The 14,558-nt window shown below is 47.3% G+C and overlaps 1 protein-coding gene across 8 annotated transcripts in view; it reads right to left on the reverse strand.

The window, feature by feature from the left end:
* Nucleotides 1–14,558, reverse strand: part of Rimbp2 (RIMS binding protein 2) — a 192,179-nt gene that overhangs the window by 88,541 nt on the left and 89,080 nt on the right. The gene's annotated exons all lie outside the window — the stretch shown is intronic.

Raw genomic sequence — 14,558 nt, forward strand, 5'->3', positions numbered from 1 at the left:
TTGTTGAAGAACGTGGGTGACAGTTAGGAATGAATGAGGAAGAAAGCCAGGTTAAGCCTGAGCAGGCTCCATGGCTGAAGCACATTGCTTACCCTCAAAGAAGCCCGGGGAAACATGAAAAGAAGGGACACTGTGACTGTGTCTCCAATGCTGCTGCTTAAGCCTTACGGGCTCTGTCGTTCCCTGCGGCAGCACAGCACACATGTGGTCCTGATGTGCATTCATTGTAGCGCCCGGAGGCAGCTCAGCAAGTCCTCCCCATTATCCTACTAAACTCTTGGACAGCAAGATGTACCCTAAAAGCCATCATGGGTGGCACTAGAGAGAACTCAGGGAAGTCACCACCCTAATGAAACTGAGCCAAGACTACTGTATATAGGGGCTGTATGTGCTTGGGACCAGAAGGCTTCTAGAATGTGTAGGCTTGCAGCCGCAACACGACAAACCCATCTCTACCAAGCAGCACAGGGTGACGGCCAAGCTGAGGATGCACAGAAAGAAGTGGTAGGGAGACCTAGGGGGTTGATATCTGAGGCAGGGTTTCCTCAAGGAGAGGTCAACATTACTGGACACCCCTGTGACCCATGTTCATGTGGCTCTGCTGTGTGTCAGAATAGACCCCTGTGGAGGTGGGTGCCACCGGCTGCTGACCACAGCTGAGGGCTCAGTAATTAAGCTCAGCTACATACGCCCCCAGCCTGGAGATGGAGAGACTGTGACTCACTCTCTGTCACGACTATGCCGAGGAGTGATTCGGGGAACAGGGTCCCTCCTCCCCCTGAGTCTCTTCTGACCTGGAATAGCATTGCAAAAAAAAAAAAAAAAAAAAAAAAAATCAGGCAATCTGGCTTATACAGATTCTGTTGCTGCCTTGGATAGCTAATTCAGTCCGTGTGTGTTTTCACATATGTGTGCATACAGGTAGAAGCAGGAGGATGACTTGAGCTGTCACACATCGATAATTATCAGTTTGTTTTCTGAGGTACGGTCTCTCACTGGACTGGAGACTGCAAATGGGCTGGGCTAGCAAGCAAGCCTAAAGACTCCTCCCCCTCCCATCTCTACCTCTTCAGAGCACGTATCTAGCATTTTTTTTTAATGCAGGTTCTAGGAATCGAACCCAGGGTTTCCATACTTGCTCAGCAGGTCCTTTACCCACTGAGCCATTTCCCTAGCCTTCAGAGGGTTAAAACTCTCAAGTGACACATGTAGTCAGAGTCTTTGATCTTTCAAGTTCAAAGGCCAACAGAGGAGCAGGGTTCAGCTGTGACCATGGTTTTCTCTCTTGGTTATTCATCTTTTGATATATGGTCTAGTGACTCAAATAAAAACATGCATAGCATATTTGTTCCCAGAATAGACACGTCTACTGGTTGGATTTGACTTGAAAGTGGGGCACTTTATTAGAGATGTCAGACAGAGACAGAATCCAAATACTGATGAGTGTGTGTGTGTGTGGGGGGGGGGGTTACAGACAGCTACTGGGCAGGAGCTTCAGGGAGAAAGGATAAGGGGTGCTGGAGTGAGCACCTGAGCCTGATGTGGCCATGGGCACTTCCTGCCCATGGTGAATTGTATTCTCTCCAAATGTAGACCCTGGAGCCTCAATGCGACAATATGGCAATATGTATAGACAGGGTTCTTGAGAGATCACTAAGGTATCCTTACAATCATGCAATCAATTATAACAATGCAAATACCTCTCCCTCTTCCTCTCCCCTTCTCCCCCTCCCTTTCATCCTCTCCCGCCCCCTCTCCCTCTCTTCCCTTCTTTCTTCAATTTGCACTCTCCCCCTCTACACACTGCCATGTAAAGACACATCCACCTGCAAGCATGAAGGGAACCTCAATAGGATAGAACAATCCAGCCCCTTGATCTTGGGCTTCAGCCATTGACATATCAGTCTAGGGTTCCCAGACTGACCTCTCCTCTTAGCACAGCATGGAGAGGTAAGCAGCTTTCCCAGTTTCCAAAGAGCATAAGCATGCCAAGATGATGTCAAGGGTGGCGAAAAACAGGCTTAGATTATCTCCCATCCTCAAGGATAACACGGACAGCAGAGAAACTGAGGCAAGACAGGGAAAGCAAGTTTCCTGGAGAACTCGTGGGTTCTGCCTCCTCTAGACTCTGGTCACAGTAGGTGCCTGACACACACGTGTTCTAGACATAGCCCCTGTCTCAGCCTCATGAGGGTGAGATAGGACAAGAGCAGAAATGCAGCTGGTCGTGTGGGAGGTCACAGGTAGCCTTCCTCAGATACATGTGGAGTGAGAGAAGAAAGCAAGGAAGGCCCTCAGAGTCAGGACGAGGAACAGGAACTCATGAAAGATCCCATGGTGTGTGGGGCAAGTGGACCGTGCAACCAGACAGAACTGGTAAGGTTGAGCAGGCTCAGACCTCCAGAAACCTCAGATTTGAGAACAACACGAATGGAACCAGCTCCGTGCCAAACTACCTGATCTGAAACATGTAACCATGATACCCCACTGAGAGAACCATGGCAATCAGTCCTGTAGCATAAAAACCTGGAGTTCTCTGTGCTAATGAGGAAGCTACATAGGCCTGAGTGTTTAGCCAATGAGCTTCCCTTCCTGGGCATCCCTTCCTGAAAAGGGTATTTAATCCCTGGTTCACCCTGAGTAAGGTGTATGCATTCACATTTGCCATCAAATAAAGCAGTTTGGACAAGCAAGGACCATCTCTTTCATCAAGGATCTCGGGGTGGGGTTGGTTGCAGGGAAGGAGCACTCCATCTTTAAGAGCCATGCCTAAATCTCCCGGAAGAGGCCTCCTCCCTCTCTTTCAGTCCCTCCATACTCTTGGCACTCACTCAGAACCAAACCAGGTCCCATCCCTGTCCCAAGCTTTGCCTTCCCCTTCCTGCCTGGTACTTAGATGTCCTGAGGGAAAAGCACAGACCATGGACCCATGTTCCCAACAGTGCCTGGGTATACAGGAGCCTGGGAGTCATGGCAACCATCCCAGAACTCATTTCCCACCAGAGAAAACACGGACTGCAGACCCCTGTTATAGACTGTGTTCTTCCATCCCTGGGCGGCTTGCAGGCAGCGCTCGGGCACCCCAGCAGCATGGCAAACACACAGCCCAGCAGTGGTGCCTCTATCTAAGGCCCAGCACAGAATGCTTCCATGGGCAAGCCAAATGCCAGGCTCCTTGCAACACTTTATGGACCCAAGAGACACTTCTCATACATGTCTAACACTGGATAGAGAACAAAGGAGGGATGCTATAGATATCAAAGGTGGAGAGGTTGTATTGTTGACCTTCAGGGAGGCCCTGAAAGCCAGGAACACAGAAGGACTTACTTTGACTGTGTAACAACTGTTCTGAGCTGCCTACTTTCTCCTTCTCCTCCTAAAATCTCCCCAGTTCCCCAAACCTTTGCTACATCAGCGCTGCAAGGTGGCACCTCATTTGCCTTATCCAGAAACAAAGGCACAGGGGGTTAACTAACAACCAGAGTAAGAAGTCTCTTCATAGTGTGAGCATCAGTCGGGGTTTGAACCAAGCACTATGGGTCTCTAACTCCAACCCTACTCACCCTGATTGACCCATTCTTGCCAAACTACAGGCTCCTGGGTTGCAGGCCCAGAAATGTCTAACTAGAAGATTCTAGAAGGCTACACAGTTACTCCAAGCTAGAGGCTTGCAGGCAGGCACAGCTTGGGAATGGGAGCTAAGTTGATCTCAGGGAGAACCTTTACTTCCATGAAATCAAAGATGAACATACATCCAAACTCATGGTCGATGGCTGCATCCTACTTCACTGACCCAAGCAGTTTCTACATTGGCCGTCCAGGGCTAAGAGCCAAGTGAGTCTAAACGGTGATTTTTATGGAAAAGGACTCTACAAGAGATTAAACAGCAAAGACTCAGCAGGAGCCTGAGAGAGGTCAGCCATGGCAATGCAAACTTTCAGATGCAACATTTTTACGGGAGGATATGTGTGAGTGTGAGTGTGAATGTGCACGCATGCGTGCCTGTGGGCATGTGTGTTTACATGTGGGTGGAGAACACAAAATTGCTACTGGGTGTCGTCTTTTCTGAGGCAGAGCCTCTCAGTGAACCTAACACACATTGATTCAACTGGGCTGGCTGGCCAGAGAGTCCCTGGAATCCTCCTGTCTCAGCCGTCCCAGCTCTGGGATTACAGACCTACTCTGATGGTTTGTCTACATGGGTTCTTAGGGATCCAACACGTGTCCTCATGCTTGCATGGCAAGTCCTTCCCCAATGGAGCCATCTGCCTGTCCATCCCTGACTGTAACATCTTCTCCTCCAAAGAGATACTTGATTGGAGGACTGGAATGGCATACCAAAGGAGACTGGACTTATATTCTGAACTTGGTCATTTTTGTGTATTTCATTAAAGGATATTCACTTTTTTTTTCATCCAAGAAGAGCTGCAAACGTTTTAAATTCACTCTCATGGCTGAACGCGTGTAATGATTTACAAATTAGAAAGAGCCACCCCAGTGGGTTCAAATAGAAACTGTGTCATTACAGCATGAAGTCTAGTCTAATAGTGCCATGGAAGAATGGTACCATCGATGACAAAGTGACCACTGGGCTGTGCTTGCAGTCTCATTCTTTCTGGAAAGAATTGGCAAGTGGTGCCAGCATGGTGACATTGGCAGGGAGGGTGAAGCTGCCAGGGAAAGGGAGGACTTGAAGATAGATGGGTGGAGGGTGGTAAAGAGAGATGTGATGGGCAAAGGAGCGAGCAGTTGAGAAGCCCCCATAATCCCCACCTGCATTCCTAACGCACTTCCTTACAACCACAGATAAGTGTAGCTCTCAACCCTCATCACGAAGCCCCTTTCTAAAGCAGATCTATCAACATCAAAGAAAGCCACAGCTTTCTTTTAGAATTTTAGAGAACAAATCTGCTAACCGTGAGGTGCCCAGCCCCAATTGGTGCATCCTAAACAGATCCCCTCCACCTAAGGCTCAGGGGACAAAGAAAAAGAAGGGTCAGACAGATTGCAAGAGCCAGAGGAGCAGAGCAAGATGTCTACTGTGAGACTGTGGCTTCTTCTGTCTGTCTGTCTCTCTCTCTCTCTCTTTCTATACATTTTTCTTACAAGTAAATGCCAATTTTTTTTATTTTTTATTACTTTTATTTTTTTTACAGTCCAGTCCTTACCCCCTTGCAGTCCACCCTCCCACAGTTCCACATCCCCTTCCTCCTCCCCCATCTCCAAGAAGATGTCCTCAACCCCCAACCCCACCTCTCCACCAGGCCTCCCCACTCCTTAGGGCCTCATGTCTCTCTAGGGTTAGGTGTATCTTCCTTCACTGAAGCCAAACCAGGCAGTCCTCTACTGTTTATGTGTTAGGGGGTCCTTGGACCAGCTGGTGTATGCTGCCTGGTTGGTGGCTCAGTGTCTGAGAGTTCTCAGGGGTCTAAGTTAGTTAAGACTGCTGGTCTTATCTAGAGACTGCCATATCCAGGGATCCACCCCATAATCAGCTTCCAAGCCCTGACACCATTGCATACACTAGCAAGATTTTGCTGAAAGGACCAAGATATAGCTGTCTCTTTTGAGACTATGCCGGGGCCTAGCAAACACAGAAGTGGATGCTCACAGTCAGCTAGTGGATGGATCACAGGGCTCCCAATGGAGGAGCTAGAGAAAGTACCCAAGGAGCTAAAGGGATCTGCAACCCTATAGGTGGAACAACATTATGAACTAACCAGTACCCTGGTGCTCTTGACTCTAGCTGCATATGTATCAAAAGATGGCCTAGTCGGCCATCACTGGAAAGAGAGGCCCATTGGACACACAAACTTTATATGCCCCAGTACAGGGGAATGCCAGAGCCAAAAAAAATGGGAATGGGTGGGTAGGGAAGTGGGGGGGAGGGTATGGGGGACTTTTGGGATAGCATTGGAAATGTAATTGAGGAGAATACGTAATAAAAAAATATTAAAAATTAAAAAAAAAAGATTGCTGGTCTTCCTATGAGGTTACCTTCCTCTTCAGCTTTTTCCAGCCTTTCCCTAATTCAACCACAGAGGTCCACGGTTTCTGTCCATTGGTTGGGTGTAAGTATCTGCATCTGTCTCAGTCAGCTGCTTATTGGGCCTCTCAGAGGACAACCATGCTAGGCTCCTGCCTGTAAGCACACCATAGCATCAGTCATAGTGTCAGGCCTTGGAGCCTCCCCTGAGCTGGATCCCAAGTTGGCCTGGTCACTGGACCTCCTTTCCCTCAGTCTCTTCTCCGTTTTTGTCCCTGCAGTTCTTCTAGAGAGAAACAATTCAGGGTCAGTGTTTTTAACTGTGGGATGCCAACCCCATCCCTCAAGACATGTCTTCTCTATGTGACAAGGAAACTGTGCTCATAGAATCTTAACAGTATACTGGTCACCTAAACAAGACCCGCATGGTGATGATACATGCCAATGTGGGTAGGAGAGACCTTTCAAGCCCCATCAGATGAAGAGCTATGGGCAATTAATGGCTGCCGAGATAGAGAGAATTAGCCTTTCCCAGGGACAAGCCCCCTGATAGGTTATCCAATCCCATGTAAGTGAGCCCTAAACACATGTACATATGAGCAATACTAAGCAGACTTAGCTGGGTGTATTTATACATATACATGCATAATGATAATAACTAAAGGTAAAGAAGTCATGAATTTGAGAGGAAATGGAGGGCATGGGCAGAGTAGGAGAGGTAGGAAATGTAATATAAATACAGTATGATATACAAAATTCTCAACTCCCATTCCAAAGATAATTGGCTCTGTTCAGGGTCCTGACCATCTCCTGCCACATCCGCCCAGAGGAGCTGATGCCAAGACATCACGCTGGATGTGGATCTGGATAATCACAACCCAGAGAGCCTGGACTGGAGGTCTAGTCCCACCAGTCTAAGTGTGGTCATGAGTAAATCATTTAACCCTTCTACTCTTGGCAATTTGCATGAGATCATTTAAATCGGAAATACCGTTATGTGAAGGGGGGAGGGGGGCACTGCTGCCCAAACAACAGTCTGCCTTCCCAGAGCAACAGGGAAGAAGGCAGTTCTAAGCCTCAATATCCTTCTACTCTGAGAAAATCCTCAAAAACATTCTGGTTGATGAAGGAACCTGGGCCCAAAATGTCATACATCGTTTAATTCCATTCATATTAAAAATTCCCAGCAGGTAATGACATAAATGAAAAGCACATGTTTGTGACTGCTGATTGAAGCCTGGGAAAGCTGGCCATGGAACCCTCTGAGATTCAAGATGCTTAGCTCCTGCCTAAGAGAACTCCTGGGTAATTTTTCACTCCTTGCGACTTCAGCATGACCTGTGGACTTAGGAATTGTATCCCTGCGGCAAATGTAACCCCATTGGTTGTCACCCAAAACTGCACACAAGAACACATAAATGACGCCTAACTCCTTAAAAGGACTGAAGGGTACCTGTGATAAAATACCCATGCAGTAAGACTGGGAGGAGGAAATTAGACAGCTGGAATCCCACACCTAGGACATTGGTCTGCTGCTACATGGTACAGCTAAGCTCAGAGTTCACCAGCTACTAATGTGGGAAGAAAGGCATATCAATTATATCTCTGTTACTGTAAAAGATGAGCCTCTGTGGGTCTCTCCACAGATAACAAGGCCCTGAAAACATTAAGTGACATTTTTAAAAGGCACTTCTTCTTCCAGAGAGAATTTATTAATGGTTTAGACACAATGACACTCTCCATTAAGGCTCCACCAGCCTTTCTGCCTCTCCTTCTAAACCTCAGCCTCCAACATTGCCTTGCTAATTCCCCAAGATAACCACTTCAGGCAAGCCAGCAGATGCGGATGCTGGTATGGCAAACTGTCCCTGAGGAGATGATGTGGTACACGATATACATAGGGAGTAGCCATCCTCATTGCCAGAGAAAAACTTCATCAGCACTCAGAAAGACCCATTCCCTTCCCAAAGTCTAACCACTAAGAATGATGGGTGACTGGCTTTCCTTATGCTAATCTAACCATAGATAGATAGATAGATAGATAGATAGATAGATAGATAGATAGATAGATAGATGCTTAAAATGATGTTATAGACATGTGTGGTAGTCTACCCATGTAAAGCCAGCACTTGGGGAAGCTGAGGCAGGACAGGTGCCATGAATTCGAGGCTAGCCTAGAGTACATAATAAATACCAGTTCTGCTAGGGGTACATAATAAGACCTTGATTTTTAAAAAATTAAGTTTTTAATTTTAACTAATTAAAAAAAAAACCTTTTTAAATGTTAGTAAGAACATTCTTGAATACATGTATATCATGTGGACATTTGTATGCATTTCTGGTGAATGTCTTCGGAGACTGGAGTTAGTGGCTATAAGATGAGCATACATATAGCTTCAGTATAAACTAGCTGGAAGCTTGAAAGGGTGAGCATATGGCCTATGGCCTATATCCCACCAACCACAGCATTATTTCTGATGGAAGCCATCTGATGAGGCTCCCTGGTGGCCTTGGATGAGGTAATGCAGAGAGACCACCCAAGGCACAGGCCATGCTCACAAATACCCAGTAGGCTTCTTCTTCAACAGCAGTAATCAAGACCAGACTGAAATGGAAACTTAAGAGGTCTTTGAAAAGTTGGTCAGATGGTGTTTTGCTGGGGCAAACATGTGAAGGAATGTTTAGCTGAAGCAGACACAGGTGAAAGGACACGTGATGAAGGATTCTTTGCTAACAGCACCCATGTATTGTTCTGCCTTACGGTGCATAGTTGAGCTTCATTTGTCGGGACTCCATAGAGAGAAACACACCCAAAAAAACTTCCAGTAGTGTGCTGCAGTTTCTTGCTGCTTCCAGTGTCAAGCTGATTGGCAGAGGACATGTGATGTTTGGAGAATATAAATAGGACTCGAGGGACAGTGACAGAGGCTGAGCTTGGCTTGCTCATAGAGCTAGCAGTGCAGAGCTTATGAGTCTCGAGTCTTTGCTGATCTTCATTTCCCTGAGAGAGGCACAGCCAAGAACTTCTCCTGATGTTCCTCCTGGTCCCTCTCCTGCCAACTCATGCTGAGGGTGAGGCCTGGCTGCCTCTGCCTCAACTGCTCATTCCCGTTTGCTATCCTGACTCTACTGAACTGGATTTCTGATGTATCCATGAAGTGTTTGCAAGTGGATCGAGCTGCCACTGCTGACCTGTGAACTGAACTGTCGATTTACAGACAACACAGATGGGAGTTGCTCTAAAGAACCTTTTGAAACAGGTCATAACACCCCACTACCCCCCATATCCATTCTTTTTCACTACCTCTGGTGAGTGGTGGGTTAAAGGAGAGATTAAAGCGATTAGGATAATCACTAGAAATAAGTTTTTGTTTTTTGTTTTTTGTTTTTTTAAAAAAGAAAGTTACAGCAGACATCTCCAAGAGCCCACATGATCCCTAAGCAAAGATCCTGACGGACAAGGCCAGAAAAGATTCAGCAAGGACCTAGGAGATCTCTAGCCCTCTCACCAGACACATACACACACACAGACACACACACACATACACACACACACACCTCATTTCTGCCTTATGCATTATGCTATACCATCAAGTTATTTAATGTCCCCAATACCTCCTGCTCTCTCCAGCAGAAGTGAGCATCATGACCCACACCTTGACGGCCACCATATTTTAGGCTAATAAAAAATCAGTTCCAGACTCCGTCTCCCTGAAGCAGCCTCCTCCACCCAGGCTGTTCACAGGGCATCTGTCCCATCGCGAAGGAATGCCCTTTTCTACTGAGTCCACGAGCCCCAGTACTCAGAGTGACGCCTCCCGGTACCTGGGATGAGAAGATGACCCTACCCATCTCACCTGGACAAGATACGGAGGAGCCAGTGTAGAGACAAGCCTGGCTCAGTTCTGAAACTGCCCCCTTTTCAAGCAGGTCTCGGGTGGAAAAGAAGGCAATGGTAAGCGCCAAATCCCTGCTCTGGCTGTCTGGAAGCACTGGCAACAAGCATACAGCTCTTGCTTGCTGCAGGGTCACTGGGCTGGCTCTGAAAGCTGACATAGGCATAAGGCCCATAGAGCCTTAGTGAAGAGCAGCTCCTCCAGTGTGCCCCACAGACAAGGGAGTAAAAGCATTCCGCACGGTGGCAGACGACTGCATTTGGCCCAACATGCTTTATGTGTTTTCAAGGGTTAGAGATCATGACCAATATTGAAAGATAAAGAAATCTAATAGGAAAATAGGGGAAAATAAGGGTTGATATTTTCTGTCCCCCCCCCCAAAAAAAGGCTAAAAAAAAAAAATCTGAGAATTGCTGAGTCTGCATTTCCAAACAGTGACAATCAGCTGTAAACATCCACATATTTGTCATCAGACCTGTCTATTTGTAGGCTTCTTCCAGAGGCTAGCTCAGCGAGGTTAGGAGACTACAGAAGGATCACATAGCTAGTCTATTTCAGAGACCCACTCATTTGATATACCATCTGTCTTGCTCTGTTTTGTTTTGCTATAACAGAAACATCTGGTGCTGGGTACTTTATGAAGAAAAAAAAAAAAAGGTTTTCCAGGATATAGTTTGAGAGGCAGAACATCTCAGGTCAGGCAGGACCTACCACATCCAGGCTCCAGTCAGTTCCCAAGTCTGTGCCATCAGAGACTGTGTTCAGGTGACAGGGGGCTCTGCAGAAGCCCCCAAGTGGTGCCCATCCTTACTACTCTGCCCTCCATCTGTCCTGGGGCTATGCATTTTTTAGAGGGCTGTTCCCTTACTTCCCAGGAGAAGCATCCTTCGCCTGCGAGCCTGACCATTGTTGTCTTCAGGCTCAAGATGCCAACTTCCTCCTCCTGTTTGACTGAAGCTTCACCTAACCGCTGATCTAAAAATGAGCTCCCAGAACACACTAGACGCTCAAAAGCCCATCTGGTCTGTGGCTTACTCGCAAGGGAAGTTACAGTGGTTTCCTTTGAAGCAGCCACAGTCGGTGAGGCTAAAGTAGCAGCGGGCTGGAGAATTCATACTGTATCATACTTTCAAGGACCACACTGCCTCACACCGGCCTTTGGGCTGTTGCACACACTGGCAGTCTAACATATGAGTAGCTGCTTACTGTTAGGATTTCACTGCTGGCCAGCACCGTGGCGGGTTCCTAACACAAGGTGCATAACACAAGATGCTTGTGCAAACTGAAGATCCTCCTAGGGGGAAAGAAGTGTCCCGATGTCCTGGCCGTGACTCTGGCCAGATGACCTGCTCAGAAGCCCCAAGTATAGTCAGTAATGGGGCTCCCCAGGGAGCCCCCAAGATAAACCCTGATCTTGTGAGCTATATCCTAGCTGGGGAGATACACAAAGGACCACGATGTGCCAGATGGATTAGGTTCTAGGAAAAGACAACTCAGAGTGAGGGAGAGAGAGAGAGAGAGAGAGAGAGAGAGAGAGAGAGAGAGAGAGAGAGAGAGAGAGAGAGAGAGAGAGAGAGAGAGAGAGAACAGGGCTGTGACATGAACCAAGCCTAGAAAGGAAGATTTTGTGGATATCTCAAGAGCAGAAGCCCCAGGGAGATGAAAACAGGAGTTCTGGGAGAATCGGAACCAGATAGGGCTTCAACAGATGATCAAGAAGACAAGGTAGGGGCAGCCAGGATGCCACTAGCTGCCCCTAAGACCCAGCACACAGCACCAGGCAAAATGTATGGCCTCATGTGGAGCCATGGCATTACCTAGCTAGAGACAGCACCATGTGTGAGCTGTCATCTGTGGACCTACTGGGAATCTTTCTCTCTGATACTGTAGCTTCACTGGGGCTCTGAACCCTGAATTTCCCCTTTCCTGCAGAACTGAGCCCCAGGGACCACAGGTCATGAGACATCACCTCGAGTATATAAACCTCTGTTTGGCTTCACACCAGCACCATCTTAAATCTCAGAAGAGAGTCTCTATCACCATGGATCTGCTTAATCCCCTAACTTTAGAAACACCTAATCCTCTCCAGAAAACAAAGTAGCAAATGGAGTTGAGAAAAGAGGCTGGTGGGCGAGAAAGAACCCCTGAGCCTCACAGTTTCAAGTAATTACTAAAGGAATGAGTCTTTCTTTATAAAATAATAATAATAATAATTAATAATAATAATAATAATCCATCCCCTCTTTGTGACACATGTATGAAAGTGTCATGATGACATCCACAGCTTTGTATGCTAACTTGAAATTCTAAATAGAAACTAAAATGTAAACACAAAGCCATATGTTCAATGAAGCCCAGACAATGTGGTCTATCTGACCCTCAGGGTTCTCCCTACTGTCTCCCACCCCCAGGGTTGTCCTTTAATCTTCCACTCTGTGGGAGATGCGAGACTATTTGGAGTTCCAGAATGGTTCCACCTCCTCTCTCCGAAGCTCCATATCGTCCCACACCTTTGCCAATCCTCGGCCCTATTATTTCCAAAAGCCTTGCGTGATATACATAGAAAGCATTATCTTGTTGCTTCAATTACTTTCTAAGTGTTTGTTAGTTTTAAAATTTTGCAGACATTAATCAGCCAAGGGCCCACCCACACATTTCTTCACTTCTGTTTGGGGGGATCTGTCTTATGAGAAAAACACCTTCAATGGTTTCCATTACTAGTAATGTAAAGGAAATGGGGTGGCCATCCCAGCTCAGAGGAGATTTAACCCTATCACCGCCACATTGCTGAGGAATGAAGTTAGGATGAGAAGAAACCTCCAGTAGGTGAAGAGACCATGAGCTTGCAGGGGAAAGGGTCCTCCCAGAGCCTGTGGGCCAGAGACTGGAAAACCTGGGATGTGTCACGAGGAACCATCCCATGCTGACCAAGGAGGAGCTTGCATTCTCTTCAATAAAGAACTCCTCGTTTCCCAGGTCTTGGGACCCAGAGGAGATAGCACAGTAGAGTCAGAAATATTGTCAAAATGTGAAACTGGAGATAGGCAAGTCACATTTTCATCCCCAAGAGCTCTGGACACTGGCGCATCTTGTAAGAAGAGGGAGCTATAGAGATGGCTCAGTGATTAAGAACACACACTGGGGGTGGCTGGAGAGACGGCTCAGCAGTTAAGAGCACTGGCTGCCCTTCCGGAGGTTCTCAGTTTGATTCCCAGCAACCACATGGTGGCTCACAACCATCTGTAATGGGATCTGATGCCCTCTTCTGGTGTGTTTGAAGACAGCTAGGATGTACTTATATACATAAAATAAACAAATAGTTTTCTTTCTTTCTTTTTTGTTTTTTTGTTTTTTCAAGACAGCGTTTCTGTGTAGCCCTGGCTGTCCTGGAACTCACTCTGTAGACCAGGCTGGCCTCGAACTCAGAAATCCGCCTGCCTCTGCCTCCCAAGTGCTGGGATTAAAGGAATGTGCCACCACTGCCTGGCTAAATAAATAATTCTTTAAAAAAAATTTTAAAAAATGCTCACTGCTCTTGCAGAGGGCCTGCTACCCCACCATTTGAAACCAACTTGTACCCAATCATCATAAGTCCACCTCCATTACCCTGGCCTCCATGGGTACCTGCACCCAACATGCATGCAACATGCATGCACAAACACAGACTCGCAGACACATAATTAAAATAAATCCTTAATAAAAGAAGGTGGCAAGCCATCCTTATTGCCAAAGTGACCACAAGGCAAATGGTTTCAAGGACCTTGGAATCTAGAAACTCGTGGCTCAACAGTTGCCACACATTTTTCTAGAATATTTGTTTCTCAAGACAGAGGACCCCACCAAGGTTGCCACTGACTGAGGGTGGCCTGCATTTGGCTTTGCAGCCAGACACCACTTGCTGCTCTACCGTTCATCTTGAAGCTGCCAGAGGACAACAGGAAGACCCACCATGCCTGTTCTAGCCAGTAGGCTTGGCTTCCTCCCTTCTCTCCATCCCCTTCGCTTCTTGTCTACCTCACACCAGCCCCTCTGAGTCCCCGTAGAGAAGACATGCCATTTGTCCTATGTGGGACTTTGTTCTCCATGAAGCCCTTACCCTGGGGTGCCCAGTTGCATGGTCAGAGCCAGCCTCACAATAGAGTCCTAGCTGCTCCCTTGGATGATACCGCCAAGCCAGTGCAGAATCCTCATAGACAGTGAGCTATGGAGAGCCCGGGCACTGCAAAGCCTGCCTTGGGACTCCTCTCTCCTTCACCCTCCCCTCTTTCTCTCAGCCCCCTTAGCATGCTGCTCACACCTGAGAGTCTCAGACCAGAGCAGGCAATGTTCCAGTTTGCAGATTTCAATTCTGATACAGTGTCCTTTGTACTGAGAGGGGCTGGAGGGAGAGGAGGGCGGCTGCTCTGCCTGCTGGGGTACTGGAGCTCAGCACTGACTGGAGGAAAGCTGGCTGGGACTAATGGTCTGACCCAGAGAGTCCTTAGATCCCTGAGATACAGGGTCAAGCAGTGCCCAGCCTTAGCAATGTGCCACATTAATGTGCTCCTGGATGCGTTATTTACCTGGAGAATGCGTTTTAGAAAACCTTGCCAGGACAAGGTTCAAGCATTTTCTATCTCTTGGGCAAATGTTGGTTTACTCTGTGACTGTGGTCGAGACTGTCTCTGGACCAAGCT

The sequence above is a fragment of the Mus caroli genome, unplaced genomic scaffold, assembly GCF_978045245.1.
Source record: "Mus caroli unplaced genomic scaffold, Mus_caroli_1 scaffold_4, whole genome shotgun sequence".
Classification (NCBI taxonomy): Eukaryota; Metazoa; Chordata; class Mammalia; order Rodentia; family Muridae; genus Mus; species Mus caroli.